Raw genomic sequence first — 19,880 nt, forward strand, 5'->3', positions numbered from 1 at the left:
GGTCGCTGTTCCTTGTGACTTTCGGATGCTTTCAAATGGCAGCTGCTTAAAGGGAATGTGTTCCCAGTTCATGATCGGCAGCAGAGTCTCTGTAAGGTTACCAACCATAGAGCTGGTTGTGTCTGCATCTAAGTAACTGCAGAGTTAGTGTAGTACCAGATAGTTAATTGCACAGTCTTACTTCTCTAGTCTCACTTTCTGGTCTCATTGATAATTTGGGTAGAAACAGCAAGGGTTTGGTGGTTTTTGTTTTTGTTTTTTTTCCTCCCTTCATTTTCTCCTAAGGAATGTGTGATCCTGAGCATTATTTTAAGTTCCCTGTGGGTCAGGAAAATTCCATCCCCTTGAAATAGGTGTGTATGTGGCCTGTTTGTATAACCTCAAATAAAGGAGCCTTTGTGAAGCAGTTTTGTCTTTAAATATGCTGGGATACAAACAATAAATAGTAAATTCCACAGCCAGATACCAGGCCAGGATCAATTGATGGGGCCAGGATCAATTAATTGCAGAAGAAACAAACTCTCGGGAAGTAGCTGTGATTTGTCCCCAAACCTTTATTTGTTTTCATATGCTATCAGGGATTCTCTTCTCGCGGGCAGAGTTAAGGTTATCTGGGCATGTACCATCGCTCTGTATTCCCTGTTTTTTCCAGAGTTTGAGTTTTATTGATCTCAATGTGCTGGAAGGGTAAGAGATGTTCACAGTCCAAGTTAACAAAGGCTTTTGTTAGTGACAAATAATGAGACTAATCCCTCACTGCGGTAATTCCACTGACTTCAATGTACTCTTTCCCCATTTCTAGTTCCAAAAAAATAAGCAAATTAAAACAACCTTGAGAACTAAAATGCTGTGAAAAGGCGGAAATTTTAGTAACTCAAATAATTTTCTTCTGTGTCTTATGCGTGTGTAAAAGGCACACCACCCTCCTCCAATTTGCCCCCTTTTAACACCTGTAAATAGCAGTCTGCAGAATCTGATTCCAAGTAAGGGCAGGGTGAAGGGAAGTGGCTTCAGCAGATGTTACTGAGCATGCTCAGTTCATGTGAGCATGCTCAGTGCGCCCTAAGTAGCAAAGTCCTACAGACAGCAGTTTCTCACACTACACCTGAGGCAGCGTGAGGGCAGCGGCTCCATCACTGTCCAGGCATGTTCCCTGCCCAGGAACAACACCTCAGGGGCTGTGAGACCCTTGGCTTCAGGGGCCTTTGTGTGGAGTCTCTCTCCTGCCCACCCAACGCTGCCCCTGGGGTCTCTCTGGCCCCTGGTGCCTGCAGCTCCTGGCAGGGGCAGCAGAGCCTGGGACTGGCCCAGCTGGGGAAAGTCCCCACCTCGGATGGGCACAGAAAGTGCTTCAGTGAAAGTCTGTCCGTGGGCCAGCCCCTCTGGGGCCGCAGCAGCAGCCCGGAGCTCAGCCCGGCCTCCCAGCTCACACTGGAGGCAGCAGCCCCGGCAGTGTCTTGTACCTTACAAAGCTCAGCCTCCAGGAGCTGCCCCATGGTTCTTTTCCTTGTTTTCCCTGCCTTCCTTCCTACCGGCCCGCCGCTCCCCGCTGCTCTGGACCTTTCCTGGCTCCTTCAAGCCCAACCCCGGCTGCAGCTGCTGCACTTACCAGGCCAGGGACTTTCTGAGGTGGAAATTAGCCCCATCTCTCCTCCTTCTCCTGCCTCTGTGTGTCTCAGAACCACTGCAGGGACTGACCCACACCCAGGCTCTCACTCCTATTAGCACTCGCAGGGGCCAACCCAGCTATGGGGGAGTGAGCGCCCGTGGGAGCAGGGAAGTGACCAAGTCTCCCTGCCAGGGGGTGAGGGGAGGGGGAAGAAAGGGAAAGAGGAGATATTGAAAGGGGATAAAGAGAAGTAAGTGGGGAAAGCAGCATCCAGCTCTTTTCTACTGTATTACCCCTGAGTAGACTGCTCCTGCGCTCTGGGTAAGTACCCCCCAGTGTCCACGGTCTCCCAGATCCCCCTGCCTCCCAAGGGAATACACATAGGGGTCTCCTTCCTGCCAGGCATGATTACAAGCAGCTGTAATTATGTAATTATGCCATGATTGGAGAAAGACAGCAAACCTTGGGAACAGGCGTCTGTATTTACAGTCCAGTGTTACAATCCCTGCTCCAAGAGGTGTTTGTTCTTTACTCCTGCTGGATGGGCACAGAATGGGGCAGCAACAGGTTTGTGTCCGTTCGTGTTGCTGCATATTCCTTAACTTAGAACAGTAACAAAATGCAGAAAATGGAGATCGAATTAAAGGGAAATATACAAATAAAAGTTCCAGCCCCTGTTGCTTATTGAAAGAAATGACTCAAGAGCCAAGTTACATGTTTTATTAACATGAACAAATAAATCCAAGGGCACACATCACTAAGGCTAAATGACTATAAACACCACTCAGCTAAGGGTTAAATAATACAGTGATAAAGTTCAGGTCAAATCAGTAAATCAGTGAGTTAACAAGGATATTGCATTGGAATCAAGTTGTCAATTTAGTCAAACTGTCATAAATATAAAGGGAAGGGTAAACCCCTTTAAAATCCCTCCTGGCCAGAGGAAAAATCCTCTCACCTGTAAAGGGTTAAGAAGCTAAAGGTAACCTCACTGGCACCTGACCAAAATGACCAAAGAGGAGACAAGATACTTTCAAAAGCTGGGAGGAGGGAGAAAAACAAAGGGTCTGTGTCTGTCTGTGTGATGCTTTTGCCGGGGACAGAACAGGAATGGAGTCTTAGAACTTAGTAAGTAATCTAGCTAGGTATGTGTTAGATTATGATTTCTTTAAATGGCTGAGAAAATAGCTGTGCTGAATAGAATGAATATTCCTGTCTGTGTGTCTTTTTCGTAACTTAAGGGTTTGCCTAGAGGGATTCTCTATGTTTTGAATCTAATTACCCTGTAAGGTATTTACCATCCTGATTTTACAGAGATGATTCTTTTTTACTTCTATTAAAAGTCTTCTTGTAAGAAAACTGAATGCTTTTTCATTGTTCTAAGATCCAAAGGTTTGGGTCTGTGGTCACCTATGCAAATTGGTGAGGATTTTTACCAAACCTTCCCCAGGAAGTGGGGTGCAAGGGTTGGGAGGATTTTGGGAGGAAAGACGTTTCCAAACTACACTTTTTCAGGAACCCAGATAAAGTTTGGTTGTGGAAGTCCAAGGGTAAAATAGTTTGTACCTTGGGGAAGTTTTAACCTAAGCTGGTAAAAGTAAGCTTAGGAGGTTTTCATGCAGGTCCCCACATCTGTACCCTAGAGTTCAGAGTGGGGAAGGAACCTTGACACAAACCTTTATGTAGACCCAGTCTCCTTGTTCCAGCCAGTGGCAGGGTTGCTCAGGATCCTTGGGTAGTGCTTCTTTAACCTGTGTATAAAGAGACCTAACACATTTCATTAGTGCCTGACAATAATTAAGCATTGTGTCATCCATTAAATGAAAGAAAAGGAGTACTTGTGGCACCTTAGAGACTAACAAATTTATTTGAGCATAAGCTTTCATGAGCTACAGCTCACTTCATCGGATGCATTCAGTGGAAATGAATGTCCATCTGGGCAAGGGTCAGTGGAGGCGTTGCCAGAAGTTGCATCTGGTGCCCTGTCAGGATCTCATGAGGGCTGAGTCCAGTCTTTCGATTGGGAGTGGCCCTCGTGCTCATCAATGCTAATGAAAGGGCATCTGGCCAATTTAAGTTTGTCTCCGCACAGATCTTAGCCTGTTTATTTTTCAGGATCCCATTCTGATGTTCCACTGTCCCAGCAGACTGTGGGTTGTGGGGACAATGGGGTTGTGTTGGATCTGCAAGGCTGCACATAATTCTTTATATGTCCAGTAAAATGAGTACCCCGATCACTATTGATACCAACAGGTATGTCAAACTTGGTATAAAATCCTTAAGCAAAATTTTCACAACAGTCATGGCATCTGCTCTTCTGCAAGGGAAGGCCTCTGCCCAGTTTGAAAATACATCAGCTAAAACTAACACTGAAGGACATAAATCCACACCATGTAGAGGTCAAGCACAGGAGTTTATTATGTACAGCGCTGACGGAGTGTCACCTAGCTTATTTGGCTCAGAGACACTGTCAATCAATTGATTACAATGGAATATATGGATTTTCCATGGGTGGGGGAAAGTGACGGGGTAGGCAGTCCCACTTCCCCGGATAGGTCTAGCAGCAAGACATGATAGCACAGTAGCCAATGGTCAAAGGTTACATAATGTCTCCGCCCATGGTCTCAAGTTGACAAATTAACATTTAATTAGTACTTTAATAAATGTATTAGTATAAAATATATATGTTGAATTCTGAGTTGGGGTGCATAGGAATGAAGTAGCTCCTTTGATTGTCCAACAGGTACATATCTAGGGGTAAAAGCAAAGAAACAGTGAAAGTATATGGCAATAAAGATTGTCCTTCAAGTTGTTCATTTGTGTTTTAAGGCAGGCATTGGTCCCTGGGAAAGGGAGGTGGGAGATTGTACATTGTTGGCAGTAGTGCTGGGCTACAGAGGAAAAATCCAGTGCAAACCAGTCTCGTTTAACTAAAGCAATCATCCCCACTTTGCTCACGTGGGCCACTCTGCCTAGCCTGCTTGATGGCCCATTAAGGACCATCAGCGACACAATTGACCCATTGAGAGAAGGCAGACACATCTTGCGACTCAGCAAGGTGTGCAGGGACCTGCCTCTGGACAGAACTCTGAGGTTTTTCCAGGCCATGGGATGGACAGCTTGTCTTTGGAACAAAGAAAGCAGAGACCACATGGCAAGAGACTGTAAAAAGCTGCTGCAGCTCCTCCATCTTGTCTTCAATCCTGCTTCTTACCTCTGGAGGAACTTTGCTACGCTGATGTAAGCAGAGTCGGGATGAGCTCCACCCTGACATCTAGTGGTGAGTTGTGGCAAGTTGTGGAAAAGAACTTCAGGGGCTGATCTCATTTGCATAGGCACACCCACCCCACCTAGAATGAGGCCATAGCTGCCCAAATGGTCACTTTGGCTGCTGTGGGATCCCCAGTGTCTCTGTTCTCGGGGCAGGAAGAATAAATTGTTATTATCCTGATTATGTGAATCAAGGACAGTGGAACTGTACTTGGCCTTTTGTTATGATGGAGGGACTTGCCATCAACTAAGTAGCACTCGCTAGGCAAGGGTCATGGGTTCCAAAACTCAGTGAATTGAGAGAGGCTGGGGATAGATATTGCTACCTGGTGGTATGGGCTTTCTGGTAAGGGCCTTACATGCTAATTGCACTTTCTCCTCTCTCCACTGTGGAATATTAGAGCTAATTTTGATCCCATTAGCAGTCTAGTTACAGGCTGCTGAGCTGAATTCACTTTGGGCTAATGGTGCACCAGCACTGAGGCCCCCCCTACTACAAGCTGAAATAAAAAAAAGAGCTAAACTTATTAAGAGCTGAAATCAGTGAGTGGTGTGTTAAGTAGTGGGGGAGCCTGAAGATATATTGCAGAGCAGTTTGTGGGATGGCTGGAGTGGCTCATGGGTTGGTGAGCAGAGAGGCTCTTGGAGAAGAGCAGTTTGTGGGGATGGCTGGAGTGGCTCATGGGGTGCGTGGCTAGCAGAGTGGAACCATTTGTGGGATGGCAGGCAGAGCGGAGCAGAGCCCCATGGAGAGGTGGGGCAATCGGCTTTGGACCATGTAAGGTGCCCCTTAAACCCCACCCCCCCAATCTCCACCCAGGTTGGGAGGTAAAACTCTGCAGATAAACTTTCAAACTCTGGTGCTGCACTGACCAGGGACAGAGACTTTTGGGTTGTTGGACTTTTGGGACTTTAGGTGACTTTGGGTTGCTGGACTCAAGAACCAAAGGGAAAGGATGTGCCCCAATTTGCTTGGGGTGGGTGTTTTGCTCATGGTTGGTGTTATGAATCCTGTTGGTAGTGTTTCCCCAACATAATGCCACTTTTTGTTTCTATCTGTTATTAAAAGGCTTTTGCTACACTCAGACTCTGTGCTTGTGAGAGGGGAAGTATTGCCTCTTGGAGGTGCCCAGCGGGGGTGGTGTATATTTGTCCCAGGTCACTGGGTGGGGGCTCGAGCCAGTTTTGCATTGTGTTATTGGAATGGAACCCCTCTATACTGAACCCGGCCCTTGTTGCTTCCAACTCTGATGGGCAGAAGGGTTACACTGAAGCTTTGAACCAAGGACTGAAAGACCCATCCCAGCTGAGGATGTTCTCCAGAGACTTGATTTGAACCTGCTGTTTATTTCATCACTGCTGCAAGCCTGAACCAAGAACTTTGCCATGACTGTATGTAATTGATTCCATTTAACCAATTCTAGCTCTCATCTGTATCTATTTTCTTTTAAGAATAAACCTTTAGATTTTAGACTCTAAAGGATTGGCAACAGCGTGATTTGTGGATAAAACCTGATTTGTGTATTGACCTGGGTCTGGGTCCTTTGGGATCGAGGGAACCTTTTTTCTTTTACATGGGTATTGGTTTCCATAACCATTTATCCCCTTAATGAGTGGCACTGATGGTGATACTGGGAAACTGGAGCTTCCACGGGACTTGCTTGTGTGACTTGTGGTTAGCCAGTGGGGTAAAACCAAAGTCCGCTCTGTCTGTCTGTTTTGGTTTGCCTTAGAGGTGGAAAAACCCCAGCCTTGGGCTGTAACCACCCTGCTTGAAGCAATTTGTCCTGAATTGGCACTTTCAGTTGGGTCCCACCAGAACCAGCAGCGTTACAGGCTGAAAGCAGAGGGTGTGTGTGTGTGTGTGTGCGTGTGCGCACGCGCATGCTTGCGTGCATCCATGCTTGGCATGGTCTGTGTCGATTCTTGACCTTGAATGCAGAGCAGCTTTCTCTTTATCTCTAGGCCAAGCTGACTTTTCAATTAACCCATTCCTTTCCCTCCTCACTTTCAGCCTTATCTAATTGGGGATATAAAGGAGCAGAGGGAGTTGCTTGTGTAGGGAGGCATCCGGATACTTTGCATTTAGTTTTCAAATCCTGTACTTGAGTTTTTAATTTTTCCTGGGAGTTCTTCAGACTCCACACCTGAGACTCATGGATTCTCTCTGTGGCTTCCTCCCACCAATAAACAAATTGCTCCCACTGTATGTCAGAGGCTTTTGGTGATGTAAGGGTTCCTCTGAGGTATATGATTTTATCTAGATCGAAGGTACCTTCTAGTGAGAATTGTTTAGATGGATTATCATGCTTGTAAAAATTCCAATTTTCTAAATACCTGCAGGTCCTAGGACCATAATGTACATACATGTATTACGCAGGGGTGCCCTTTGGTGGTGTGGGGGAATTCTTAGACTGTCCCCCACCCATTTTCCAATCACACAGGGGAGTGCCCTGTCCATTCAACTGCTCATAAGTAAGGGAAGATTTCCACACACTCCAGGGCGGGCAGCCTGTCCGCTAGGTCAGCGGCTCATAAGCCAGAGAAAATTCTCTCTCTCACATCCCAGGGAAAGGGTCCACTGGGTCATGGGTTTCATCAACCAGCAACTTAAGTCCGGACCTGGTCAGCAGCTCATGAGTAATGGAAAATTCTCCTCTGAGTCATAAGGTTTGGCTGACGTGCCCTTGCTTTCAGCACTCCCGCATGGGGTAGCCCTGGGCAGCTGGAGTCAGCTTACATCTTAGACCTGCTCAGCGGCTCATACCTCCCTCACCCCCATTCATTCTTACACACTCATTCATTCCCCGTATCTAGATGCATCTCATTTAACAAAAATCTTATTTCTTTACCTCTGGACTTAATACAACCTTTCCATTATTTAAGGTGGCAAAAACCCCTCCGCACCGATGCATTAACCTTATTGAGGGCAGCAAAACTATTCCTCAGAACCACATTAACTAACCTTACTTGAGGGCAGCAACAAATTCCTCATCACCCCTCTGCATCTGATCTTGTTGCAAAATCAGTACATTCAGATGGTGTAAGCCCCAAAGAGACAGATGGCCCCATGGGCAGTCCTCCTCCGACACTCCAGTAGAGACTTCAAAAAGGTATCTTACCTCTTGTTTGGTGCCTTGGGGTTCGAAGGGGAATGGTCCGTAGTGACTACCGCTGTCTCAGCTGGGTGTTGCCAGCCAAGTTGCCATGGGGGGAGGGATAGCTCAGTGGTTTGAGCATTGGCCTGCTAAACCCAGGGTTGTGAGTTTGATCCTTGAGGGGGGCCATTTAGGGATCTGGGGCAAAAATTGGGGACTTGTCATGCTTTGAGCAGGGGTTTGGACTAGATGACTTCCTGAGGTCCCTTCCAACCCTGATATTCTGTGAGTCACAGCTCAAAATTGGGGAAGAAAAATGCAGTCTTCACTCTTCGGTTGTTTGAAACAAGACAAAGACAGTTTATCCTCAAGCAATTGCAAGAGGAAGAGAGTGCATGGACAGGCATTTCCCCTTCCTAAGCAGGTCTCTGCCAGATAAACAATTAAGGCAAGCATTTATACCTTTTGTTGTATACAATAATGATCCACAGCCACATCTTGTTTATACATATTCCTTCCTGATATCTTACTTTTACTCAGCAGTTCCTGCTACAGTCTGTGTTCCATTCTTATCTAATACAAGGTCAAAACAGCATCTCTTACAGTTTTCCCACTTGCCCAGGCCCTGCCTTAAAGTCTTGCTTTATTAGAGTTACAGTTAGCCTGACTCTCGCTCTATTCTTAAGAAAACTAAGAATTCTGCATTCAAATTCCCTTTATCTCTTTTTCCACTTCCACAACTTCAACTACAAAAATGATACACATACAGATAGCACAATCATAATCATAACCTTTCCATAGACAGCTTACTGGACCTCCTTTGTGCAAGATTTGGTGCAAATATATAACAGTGGTTGCAATGATCTATATGGTCAGTTTATGTCCATAACATCACACACGTCATGAGTGGCAGTGGAGTTATTCCTTAAACTCCAAAAGCAAGAGGAGTTCGACATTGATCTCATCACGTGTTGTAGCTACAAGATTGCTTGTGGCGCTCATGGGGGTGCTGACCACAGTGGAATGCTGCTTCTGGTCTTGGGAAACAACTGCTGAGTGGTGGCATCACATTGTCATGCACATCTGGGATGACGAGCAATAGCTGCAGAGCTTTCGGATGAGGAAAGCCACATTCCTGGGACTGTGTGATAAGCTCATCCTTGAGCTGCAGGGCTGGGGCACGAGAATGAGAGCTGCCATAGTTGGAGAAGCATGTAGCAATTGCACTGTGGAAGCTGGCTACTCCAGACTGCTACCAGTCGGTTGCTAACCAGTTCAGAGTAGGAAAGATGACCGTTGGATGCATGTTGACAAAAGTGTGCAGAGCCATTCATTGCATCCTGTTCCAAAAGACCGTGACTCTGGGCAAAATGCGTGACATTGTGGATGACTTTGCACGAATAGGCTTCACTAACTGTGGAGGGGTGATAGATGGCACACACATTTCAATTCTGGCACCAGACCACCTAGCCACCGAGTACATTAATCACAATGTGTATTTCTCTGGTTCTCCAGGCACTTGTGGATCACCATGGGCATTTCACAGACATTAATGCAGGCTGGTCCAGAAAGGTGCATGATGCATGCATCTTTTGGAACACTGGCCTGTTCAGGAAGCTGCAATCAGGGTCTTTCTTCCTGGACCAAAAGATCTCCGTAGGGGAAGTTAAAATGCCCATTGTGATCCTGGGAGACCCTGCCTACCCCTTAATGCCGTGGCTTATGAAGCGATATACAGGACACCTTGACAGCAGCAAGGAGTGGTTCAAAAAGAGGCTGAGCAAGAGCAGAATGACTGTTGAGTGTGCTTTTGGCCTTTTAAAGGCCCGCTGGCGCTGCCTGTATGGAAGGCTGGACCTGGCCAATGACAATATGCTTATAGCCACATGCTGTATGCTTCATAATATTTCTGAAGGGAAGGGTGAAAGCTTCACTCAGGGCTGGACCACTGAGGCTCAGCACCTGGAAGCTGAATTTGAACAGCCGGAGACCAGGGCTATTAGAGGGGCGCAGTGCACGGCCATAAGGATCAGGGATGCCTTGAGGCAGCAATTTGAAGCTGAAAGCCACTAATATTTGCTGCTATGCACAGGAGTGCAGTGCTTGTAATGTTAGGAGGTGATTGTGATTGGTGCAGATGATGCACTATGAAGGTTTAAGAAAACTGCCTGTTGCTTTGCAGGGCTCTGTTTGCTTTCCAACCAAAACTATACTTTTATTAAAAAGCAACAAGCAGAGGAGAGAGACAAATAAACAAAAAAGAAAAACATCAGCACTGTGGGGGATGGGAGGGTCCCATGAGGAGGTGAAGTCCTGGGACAATTAAAGATTTGTGTATGTCTAGTGTGGCAAATTGCTGGCACTACTATGATGGGTCTCGCGCTTTCTCTTCTTGGGGGGTAGGGGGAGGGGTGTTCAGGGCACCATTTCTTGTCCCTGAACTGGGGTATTAACTGCCCCACTAGTGTCCTAGAGGAGGGGCGTGGAGAGGGAGGGACCCGGGCCAGCCCTCTACTCCAGGTCCCAGCCTAGGGGCCCTGGGGATAGCGGTAAACCACTAAAACTAGAGGCTCCTTCCCCTGGGCTACTTCGCTCTACTGCCCTTCAGCTTGTGGGGCTTCCTGCCCTCCCTCTGCACAAACCAGGTGTCCCTTTACCAAGGGTCTTGGTTTTCTTAGCCCACCACAGCACTTCTCCAAACTCTCCTCTGCTTCTCTCCAAACTGCTCTCTGCTCCAACACCAATCCACTCTGCTTCAACTCCTCCTCTTGTCTGATTGAAGCAGGAAGTTTTTATCATGTGACTGGCTTTAGGTGCTTTAATTAATTTATAGCAAACTTTCTTCCCTCTACAGGGAATAAGGCTCCCTTCTGGCACTCTCCTGCTGCCCTCTGGCCTGGGCTTTCCTTACTTTTTGCCCCTGCTTTCAGATTCCCCCCCGACCGGGCCAGACGCTCTCCCCCTTCCCCCCCCCCTTTTTTTTGTTGTTTTTCTGCTGTTGCTGGAGTGCTGGTCGGCTGCCGGCTGGCTGTCAGCCCCCCGCCCTCAGACGCTGCTACCGCTCCAGCTGAGGCCCCCTGAGAGAGGGGGAGCCTGCTGGCCTGCTCCCTGGAGGGAGGGAGTGGAGGGACCCAGCCGCTTGCTGTTTGTTTGTGGACCTGTATCCGGCTGAGAGAGACTCTTATAATCTGTTCCGGCTTCCCTGGAATGCTACAGCTGCAAAGAAAGCCCGGAAAAGAAAGGGAAAAAGCCATCTACCAGAAGAACACGGCCCGGGGAATCTACAAATTGCAATGGAGGGGGCCTTAAGACTGAGTAACTTTCAAACTGTGCTCTCGTGTGGGGGGAGGCCTTGACTGTGTTTGTAGGGACACAGGGGGTGTGGCACGGAACTGCCCCCCGATCCATCTGTGTCCTCCCAACCCCCACACTATGATCTTCAGCACTGCCCCCCTCCACCGTCTTTGCTGGCTGCTTAACATCTGCCTCTGAACTCAGCTGCTCTCCCTGATTCCACCGTGTGGGCCAGAAGCACCAGCCAACCAAACAGGACTCTCTGGACAAGCGTACGGTGGTTCATTTGCCCCCCCTCACATTGTCCACCCCACAGCTGGTTCCTTTTTACCTGACCCCGCTAAAACCACCAGGCCCTCCATGGCAGAGGCCACCCCCACTGCTGCGACCCCGCCACTGACCACGGCATCCTTCCCCGCTGCCTCCTCCAACAGCTCTTCAGGTGTCCCTCCCTCAGCCCCCCCGCCTGCCGCCTTGTCATCTCTCCTGCCCACCGCCTCCGCCACCATCAATAGCAGCCGGGGCCCCTTTCCCACCATGACAAGGAAGCACGGTGTGTGATGCTGCCTGGTGCCCACCTTGCCCCGCGTAGAGACCTATGTATGGGTGTTGGCAAGAGTGGTGGGGCCCCCGACCATTGTGGCGGCCTCCAAAATGTATGGGAAGGTCATCTTCTTCTTAGCATCAGAGGCTGCTGCCCAGGAAGCAGGGGAGAGGGGCCTGGCGGTGGGGCGGGTGTTTGTCCCTCTAGAGCCGCTAGAGGACCTGGGCGTCCACCTGGTCCTGATCTCTGTCCCTCCTTTTCTCCCCAGTGCTGCCCTGCTACCTGCCCTTTCCATCCTGGGGAAACCTGTTTCTGTTATCAGCCCTCTCCCGTGGGGCTGCAAGGACCCCACCCTCCATCACATCTTTTCCTTCTGCCGGCAAGCGCAGCTTCTACTGCTGTCGGCGGCGTGTGACGGAGAAGCACACGAGGGGTCCTTCCTAGTTCCCCACCAGGGGGCCTGTTACCAGGTGTACTGCTCCATGGGGGAAGCCCAGTGCTACCTCTGCCAGGTGTGTGGTCATGTCTGGAGGGACTGCCCCTTAGCCTGGCAAGGAGGGGCACCTGGGATCCCCGAGACCCGGCAGGACATCAGCCCCGTCATTGCCGACGCCCTTGGCCACCCGGTACCCGAACCCCCCCCCATCCTCTTCGGACTACCACTACTCCCACTCAGGCCCAAGGGGCACCTCCCCTACAATGCCCAGACGAGTGGGAGAGTCCCGCCCTCGCTGCTGACAATCTGGCGGGGCCTATGGAGGAGGGTGTGGCAGAGATACCACCAGGCATGGGAGAGAGCCTGCCCCAGGGAGAATCCTCCCTCCCTTATGCTGCCCCACCGTCCCCCCCCGCAAGTCCCTGAGCCATCGCCTCTACCCCCTGACACGACCCCTGCTAACCAGTCCCCAGATGATGCCATGGAGGGCCAGGCCCTAGTCCAGGGGAAGCGAGGCAAGCAGAAGGCTCGAGCTCTGTCTCATCCACCCGAAGCGGAGGCCCCCTGGAAGACCAGGAAGGGGGCACCAATGCCAAACCTTCTGCTTTGCCCACGAGTGCGTCCCATCCACCGGTGCCAGCCAGGAAAGACGTGGCAGCACCGGAAGGTAGTGTCTCCCCTCCACGGGAGACCCTCCCCTCCGAGACCCTCGAGGAAGCCCCTTCTGTCCTGACACTACCCGAAGCCCCGGTGAACCCCGAGGCAACCGTCGTGGCGGGTGCCAGCGGGGAGAACCCTGGGGTGCTGGAAAGTGTCCTCTCCTCCATGTTTGAGGAGATCGAGGCCCTACATCTGACCCCAGGCGCCCAGGGGGAGGGTGACCTTTTGCCAGCAAACCTTGATCTGGGGGACCTCACTCCACCCCTCTTTTCCCCATGCTCCCTCCCCCAACTGCTGCTTCTGCTCCCACCTCTGAGGAGCCCCTGGACTCCTCCATCGACCCGGCCGCTGATAGCACCCCGCTGACGACCACCGAGCCTGCTCAGGTGACAGCTGGCGCCACGCGGCCAGGACACGAGTTGCCAGGTGCACCCCCTGTTGGTGCGGAGCAATCGACTTCCTTCCCGGGCGGGGGCCCTACAGAAGATAATCCACCTCCTGATGCTGTGGCCGCTAAATCCACCATAGAGCCCGCACCCGATATCACTGACAGCTCCCTCCCCACCCCCTTAACCCTCGAGCCTGATCGGGAGGGAGGGTACTCTGTGGTTTTCCTACAGGAGACCCATATGGATCCGATCACTGAAGACAGTTGGCGGCTGGAGTGGGGGGACAGGGTCTACTTTAGCCATTCCACGTTTCAACAGGCTGGAGTGATGACCATGTTCTCCCCTGACCTACGGCCCGAGGTGCTAGGGATCGCCGAGGCTGTGCCGGGTCGCCTGCTGCATCTCTGGGTCCATATGGAGGGGCTCGTGGTTAACCTCGTTAACTTCTATGCCCTGACATCGGGCCGGAGCAGCTGCAATTCTATCAGCAGGCATCCACCTTCCTCGGCACCTTAGATTCTCATGAGTGCCTGATCCTGGGAGGGGATTTTAATACCACCCTCGAGGAGCGGGACCGCTCGGGGACCAAGCAGAGCCCGGCTGCCACGAACACCCTCCGAGAGATAGTTGAACATCACTCCCTAGTGGACATCTGGCGTGACCACCACCTGGATGACACTTCCACATTCACCTTTGTCCGGGTGGAAGCCCATCGGTTGCGCCACTCCCGGTTAGACCGCATTTATTTATCACGCTTCCATCTCTCATGAGCCCACTCCTCCAGCATTCGGCTGGCCCCATTTTCTGACCATCACCTAGCCACCGTGACAGCCTCCCTCTGTGTGGAGAGGCCGGGGCCGGCCTATTGGCATTTTAACAACAGCCTGTTGGAGGATGAGGGCTTCGTGACGTCCTTCCGGGAATTCTGGCTGGCCTGGCGAGGGCAGCGGTGTGCCTTTCCCTCGGCGCAGAGATGGTGGGACCTGGGGAAGGTGTGCGCCTGGCTTTTCTGCAGCGACTACACCCAGGGCACCAGCCGACAGAGAAATGCGGTGATAGAGCAGTTGGAACAGGAGGTCTTAGAGCTGCCAGCCCCGAGGACCCGCTCTTCTGCGGAGCGTGCCGGGAGAAGCGGGAGGAGCTCCGGGCCCTCGAGGACCACCGGGCCCGGGGTGCCTTTGTTCGATCCCGCATCCGCCTCCTTTGGGAGATGGATTGCGGCTCCCGCTTCTTCTATGCCCTGGAGAAAATGAGGGGGGCCAAGAAACACGTCACCTGCCTCCTGGCAGAAGCCAACACCCCCCTCATGGAACTGGTGGAGATGTGCGGGAGGGCCCGAGCCTTCTACGCAAGTCTTTTCTCCCTGGATCCGACCAACCCTAGCGCTTGCACAGTGCTCTGGGAGGAGCTCCCTATGGTCAGTGCGAGCGACCAAGAACGGCTAAAGTTGCCTCTCACTCTGGTCGAGTTCTCGGAAGCCCTCCGTCGTATGCCCACTAATAAGTCTCCAGGCATGGACGGGCTGACTATGGAGTTCTACCATGTGTTTTGGGACGTCCTCGGCCCAGCCCTAGTCACCATCTGGGCCGAGTCTCTGCAGAGCGGGGTCCTCCCTCTTTCGTGCAGGTGACCTGTGCTCGCCTTATTGCTGAAGAAGGGAGACCTCCGCGATTTACGAAATTGGCGTCCCATCTCGCTCCTCAGCATGAACTACAAAATCATAGCGAAAGCAATCTCGCTGCTGGAAGACGTGATCCACCCAGACCAGACCTACACCGTCCCGGACTGCAGTATCTTTGATAATCTATTTCTGGTTTGGGACCTTTTGGAACTCGGACGTAGAGACGGTCTGTCGTTCGCCCTCCTGTCCCTAGATTAGGAGAAGGCGTTCGATAGGGTGGACCACAGGTACCTCCTGAGAACTCTGCAGGCGTTTGGCTTTGGACCCCAGTTTGTGGGTTTTCTCCAGTTGCTGTACGCTTCCACAGAGTGTCTGGTTAAGCTCAACTGGACCGTGACCGAACTGGTCAGCTTCGGGCGAGGCGTACGGCAGGGGTAACCCCTCTCGGGCCAGCTCTATGATCTGGCGATCGAGCCCTTCCTCTGTCTCCTCTGCAGGAGGTTGACAGGGTCGGTGCTGCGGGAGCCGGAGCTGCGGCTGCTCCTGTCGGCGTATGCTGATGACTTGTTCCTCATGGTCCAAGACCTGGGCGACTTGGCGCAGGTGGAGGCTTGCCAGGCCATTTATTCGGCAGCCTCCTCTGCCCGGGTCAACTGGGTCAAGAGCTCTGGCTTGGCAGTAGGAGACTGGCGGCAGGTGAGCTCCCTCCCACCCACGCTTCAGACCATCCGGTGGAGCGTGGATCCGCTGCTCTACCTCGGCATTTACCTTTCTGCCACGCATCCCTCTCCGCCAGAGAGCTGGGAAAATTTAGAGGGCTGGGTGATAGAGCGGCTCCGGAAATGGACTGGACTACTCCGATGTCTCTCCCTCCGAGGAAGAGCACTGGTGCTTAATCAACTAGTCCTGTCCATGCTCTGTTACCGGCTCAACACCCTGGTCCCGGCCCCAGGTTTCCTGACCAACCTCCGGACATCGATTCTGGGGTTCTTTTGGTCAGGAATGCACTGGGCCCCTGTAGGGGTTCTTTATCTACCCCTGAAGGAAGGAGGAGAGGGCCTGAAGTGTCTGCACACTCAGGTCCGCGTCTTCCACCTCCAGGCCCTACAGAGGCTCCTCTATGGTGCAGGTAGTTCGGCGTGGAGCATACTGGCACACGCCATCCTGCGCTGCATCCGAGGGCTCCAATATGAACAGCAGTTCTTTTATCTCCGTCCGGGAGGTCTTCTGTGAGACCTCTCCGGGCTGCCGGTCTTCTACCTGGACCTCCTCTGGACTTGGAAACTGTTTTTAATGACCAGGTCCGTGGCGGCCACCGAGGGGGCAGATCTCCTTGCGGAGCCCCTGCTACACAACCCCCAGCTCCGTTGCAGGTGGCAGAGTCCCGCTCAGTGCACCTGAGCTTGATCCTGGCAGACATCACGAGAGTTGGAGACCTCCTGGACTACGACCGGGGAGACTGGCTGGATCCTCTGACGCTCGCCCGCCGCCTGGGGCTCTCCAGACCTCCTACCCCCCGGCGCGTACTTCAGGAGGTGAAGGCCGCTTTGCCACCCGCTGCTCGAGCTTACCTCGACCAGGTCCTGCTCGAGGGCACGCCCCGCCCACCCTCTACCCCAGGCCCACCGGACCTTTTAATTGGACCCCTGCCCCGTAGACCCAATAGACCCCCTCACCCCTTTACTGCGAGCCAGCTGCCACCTTAGGAGGGTGAGCAGCTCCGGTGGGCCAGCCTATATTCCACCTTGGTTCCAAGGCCCATCGGGGGATTAGTTGGCGGCTCCTTCACGGAGCTGTGGGCACGGGCACATACTTGGCGCGGTTCACCGCCATCCCAGATACTTGTCCCTTTTGCGGTGTGAGGGAAACCCTGGCACACGTATATTTGGAGTGCGCCAGGCTGCAACCCCTGTTCCGGCTCATCACAAATCTTCTATTACGTTTTTGGTTGCATTTTTCACCTCACCTTTTTATTTATGCACTCCCTATCTGTGGCCTCACAAAGTCGCAGGATCTCCTAGTTAACCTCCTCCTGGCCCTGGCTAAAACAGCCATCTATAAAACCAGAGAAAGGAGGTTGGCCGATAGAATTTCCTTTGACTGTGGGGCCGTTTTTCGATCCCCCGTCTCTTCACGTATCTGGGCAGAGTTCCTCTGGGCGGTGTCCACCGACTCCCTTGATGCTTTTGAGGAGCGGTGGGCGCTGTCCAAGGTTCTCTGCTCGGTGTCCCTGTCCGGTTCCCTTTGTTTGACTCTTTGATTGGGGGAGAGAGTAAGGGACCCCAGCCCCAACCATTGCTGCTGCGGTCACCACCACCTTAGAGGGGTCCTTTCACACGTGGATGCACGTGCCCCCCCCCCCCAGACTGTCCACCCCAGAGCCTGCCCCTCTTGTTGGGTGCTTTCAAAGGAGGGAATTGTTGGTGACACTGGGCGTGGTGCCAGGTAACTCGAGGGGGTAGCAGACCTTGAGAGTCGATGAAGCCCCCTCACTCTGGGCCACCAGGTAACTCGGAAGGGTGGAAGACCACGTGAGTCGAGGAAGCCCCCCCACCCTGGGCCAGGCGAGCTTGAACACTTCCCTCCCCTGAAGCTAATGAGAAAACAATTGTGATTGGTTGCTGTGTTACAAAACAAAAACAACAGCATATGCAATGTGTGTGTTATGCAAATAAAAACACCTTTTTTTGCTTAAAAAAAAAACCACTCTCCTGCTGCCCTCTGGCCATGCTGTATCACACTAGGTATCATATGCAATCTTATCCTTTGGAGTACAGTGCAGTGGGTACTGTACTTCAGCAGAAATAAACTGCAGAGGGACGGGTCTTGAGTGCAGTGGGTACTGGGTGTCCACAGGGCTGGACTGTGATGGGGCAGGAGTGGAATGCAGCGGGTACAGATTGGAACCAGGAGGTTGATAGGAGTATGTTGGCGGTATCTGGGGGGTGCTTGGGAAAGAGTTTTGTGATAGTGGGCGCAGGGGAGGGCGGGCATGGAGCTGCTCAGTTTGCAGTGCTAGTAGTGCCTGGACCGTGTCCGCTCGGTGCTCCAAAATGTTTCAGAGCCACTCCATGGCTTCTTTCTGGGGCACTGCGTTCTCCTTTCGGTCCCTCTTCTCGCTGTCCGGCCTTTCCTTCAATTCTTGCTTTTCGGCCATGGAGTGCATCATGACATCATGCAGAAAGTTCTCTTTAGTTCTTCACGGCTGCTTTCTAATTCTGCATAGCAGTTCAGCCAGTGATAACAAAGAGGGAAGCTCGGCTCCCAAGGTCATATCTGTGAAACCAAAATGCAACATTTTACAGAAGTAGTATTGTTCGCAACACACAGACCGCGGATGCAGTGATTTAAAAAACAGTCCCTATGCACATACCTATCACTAACTGGCTGACCTCAGGCAATCACATGAGCCACAACTCCCCCAAAATGGTAACAGCAAGGGTAGGAGAAATCACTGTTCCAGGACCTGTACACTGGGCACATGGCTCTTGGGGAGAGAAAGCACTGTGTGTGGGGGGAGGGGGGAGAGCTTATAATCATTCGTGTGCCCACATTTACCACAGGCTGCTTTCATTGTGGAAGATATCTCGCTGCTGAGGGTGAGCAGGAAATCAAGGGTGGGTCTTCTCCAAGACTGGCATCTGCCCTGGCCCTTATGCAGCTCACCTGTGTGCAGCAATGATCAACGTCCCGTCCCCGTCCCCCAGTGATGGCAGAGTGGCAAGGGGAAAGTTACCGTTAATGGGGCAAGAAACAAAGCAGCTCTGCCAAAGAACCTGCAGCAGCAGATTGCCCAGTATCTCCATGAGAGTTTCATGGAGATCTCTGGGGCAGATTCCTGTGAAGTAAGGGAGTCAATGAACACCCTATTCCACTGCTCAGACTAGGTATGTGGTGGTATGCACATCATACAGACACAAACCTTCCTTCTGCAACCCTCCTGCCCCCAACAACTTGCTTCCATGATTCCCCAAATCAAAGCCACTTACCAAGGGCCTCCTCTCCTGTTTCCACTTCACCAAGCTCCGACAGCTGTGACTGGCTAGCCTCCTCTGGGGTAGAGAAGAACTTCTGGCTGCATGCATCTCTCACCTCCGACTTGTCCTCTGCGTCTGGATCCCCCTCCGCCTCCACATCCTCATCCAAGATTTCCTCCTCCTGGTTTGGTCCACTCTTGACTGGCACATGAGCCACCAAAGTATTCACAGTGGAGGTGGGTCACCACCAAGTATCGCTTCCAGCTCAGTGTAGAACCAGGAGCTCTTGGGCACACCACCAGAGTGGCGGTTTGCATCCTGCGCCTTGCCATAGGCATTCCACAGCTCCTTCACTTTGACCCTACACTGCAGGGTGTCCCTGTCATGGCCCCTTTCTCTCATGCATTGTGAAATCTCGCTGTAGGTATCATAATTCTGGAACTGGAAAGCCTCCTCTCCCCAAATGCTGATGAGGTTCAGCAGCTCGGCATTGCTCCAAGCGGGGGATCGCTGGTGCATGGAGAAGGCATGGTCACCTGGAAAGATGCGCTGAGACCACTGCATGCGTCACCGAGCAAACAGGAAGGGGACTTTCAAAATTCCCAAGGAATTTAAGGGATTGGGTTTATGGTTGGTCACCTGAAGGCAGGGCAGTAGAGTTCAAACCAATGACCAGAGAGGCGAGAACAGGGATTGTGCGACACCTCCCGGAGGCCAATCGCAGTGCTGTAAGTGACCATGGTGTCTCCACTGGCATCGTGGTGCTGTAGCCCCGGTGCAGAAAGCTCTACGCTGCTCATCAGGGTGTTTTTTTTGTTTTTTTTTTACACTGTTGCAACTGCACAGTTTCTGCGCATTAAGTGGCTTGGCCGTGCGTACACCTGAGAAGTTACACCACCGAAAGCTGATTTACTGTGCAGAAACTTGCCAGCATAGACAAGGCCGTAGACGACTTACATAAGAACGCAAGGCTGGTCATACT

General features: G+C 51.8%; 3 protein-coding genes across 15 annotated transcripts in view; 1 reads left to right on the top strand and 2 right to left on the bottom strand.

The window, feature by feature from the left end:
* Window positions 1–19,880, top strand: part of LOC102943236 (zinc finger protein 883) — a 2,438,435-nt gene that overhangs the window by 982,468 nt on the left and 1,436,087 nt on the right.
* LOC114020163 (zinc finger protein 501) overlaps window positions 1–19,880 on the bottom strand; it is a 1,907,800-nt gene that overhangs the window by 948,469 nt on the left and 939,451 nt on the right. The window lies entirely within an intron of this gene.
* LOC119564595 (zinc finger protein 883) overlaps window positions 1–19,880 on the bottom strand; it is a 1,467,279-nt gene that overhangs the window by 100,268 nt on the left and 1,347,131 nt on the right. The gene's annotated exons all lie outside the window — the stretch shown is intronic.

Source organism: Chelonia mydas, chromosome 28 (genome assembly GCF_015237465.2).
Source record: "Chelonia mydas isolate rCheMyd1 chromosome 28, rCheMyd1.pri.v2, whole genome shotgun sequence".
Taxonomy (NCBI): Eukaryota; Metazoa; Chordata; order Testudines; family Cheloniidae; genus Chelonia; species Chelonia mydas.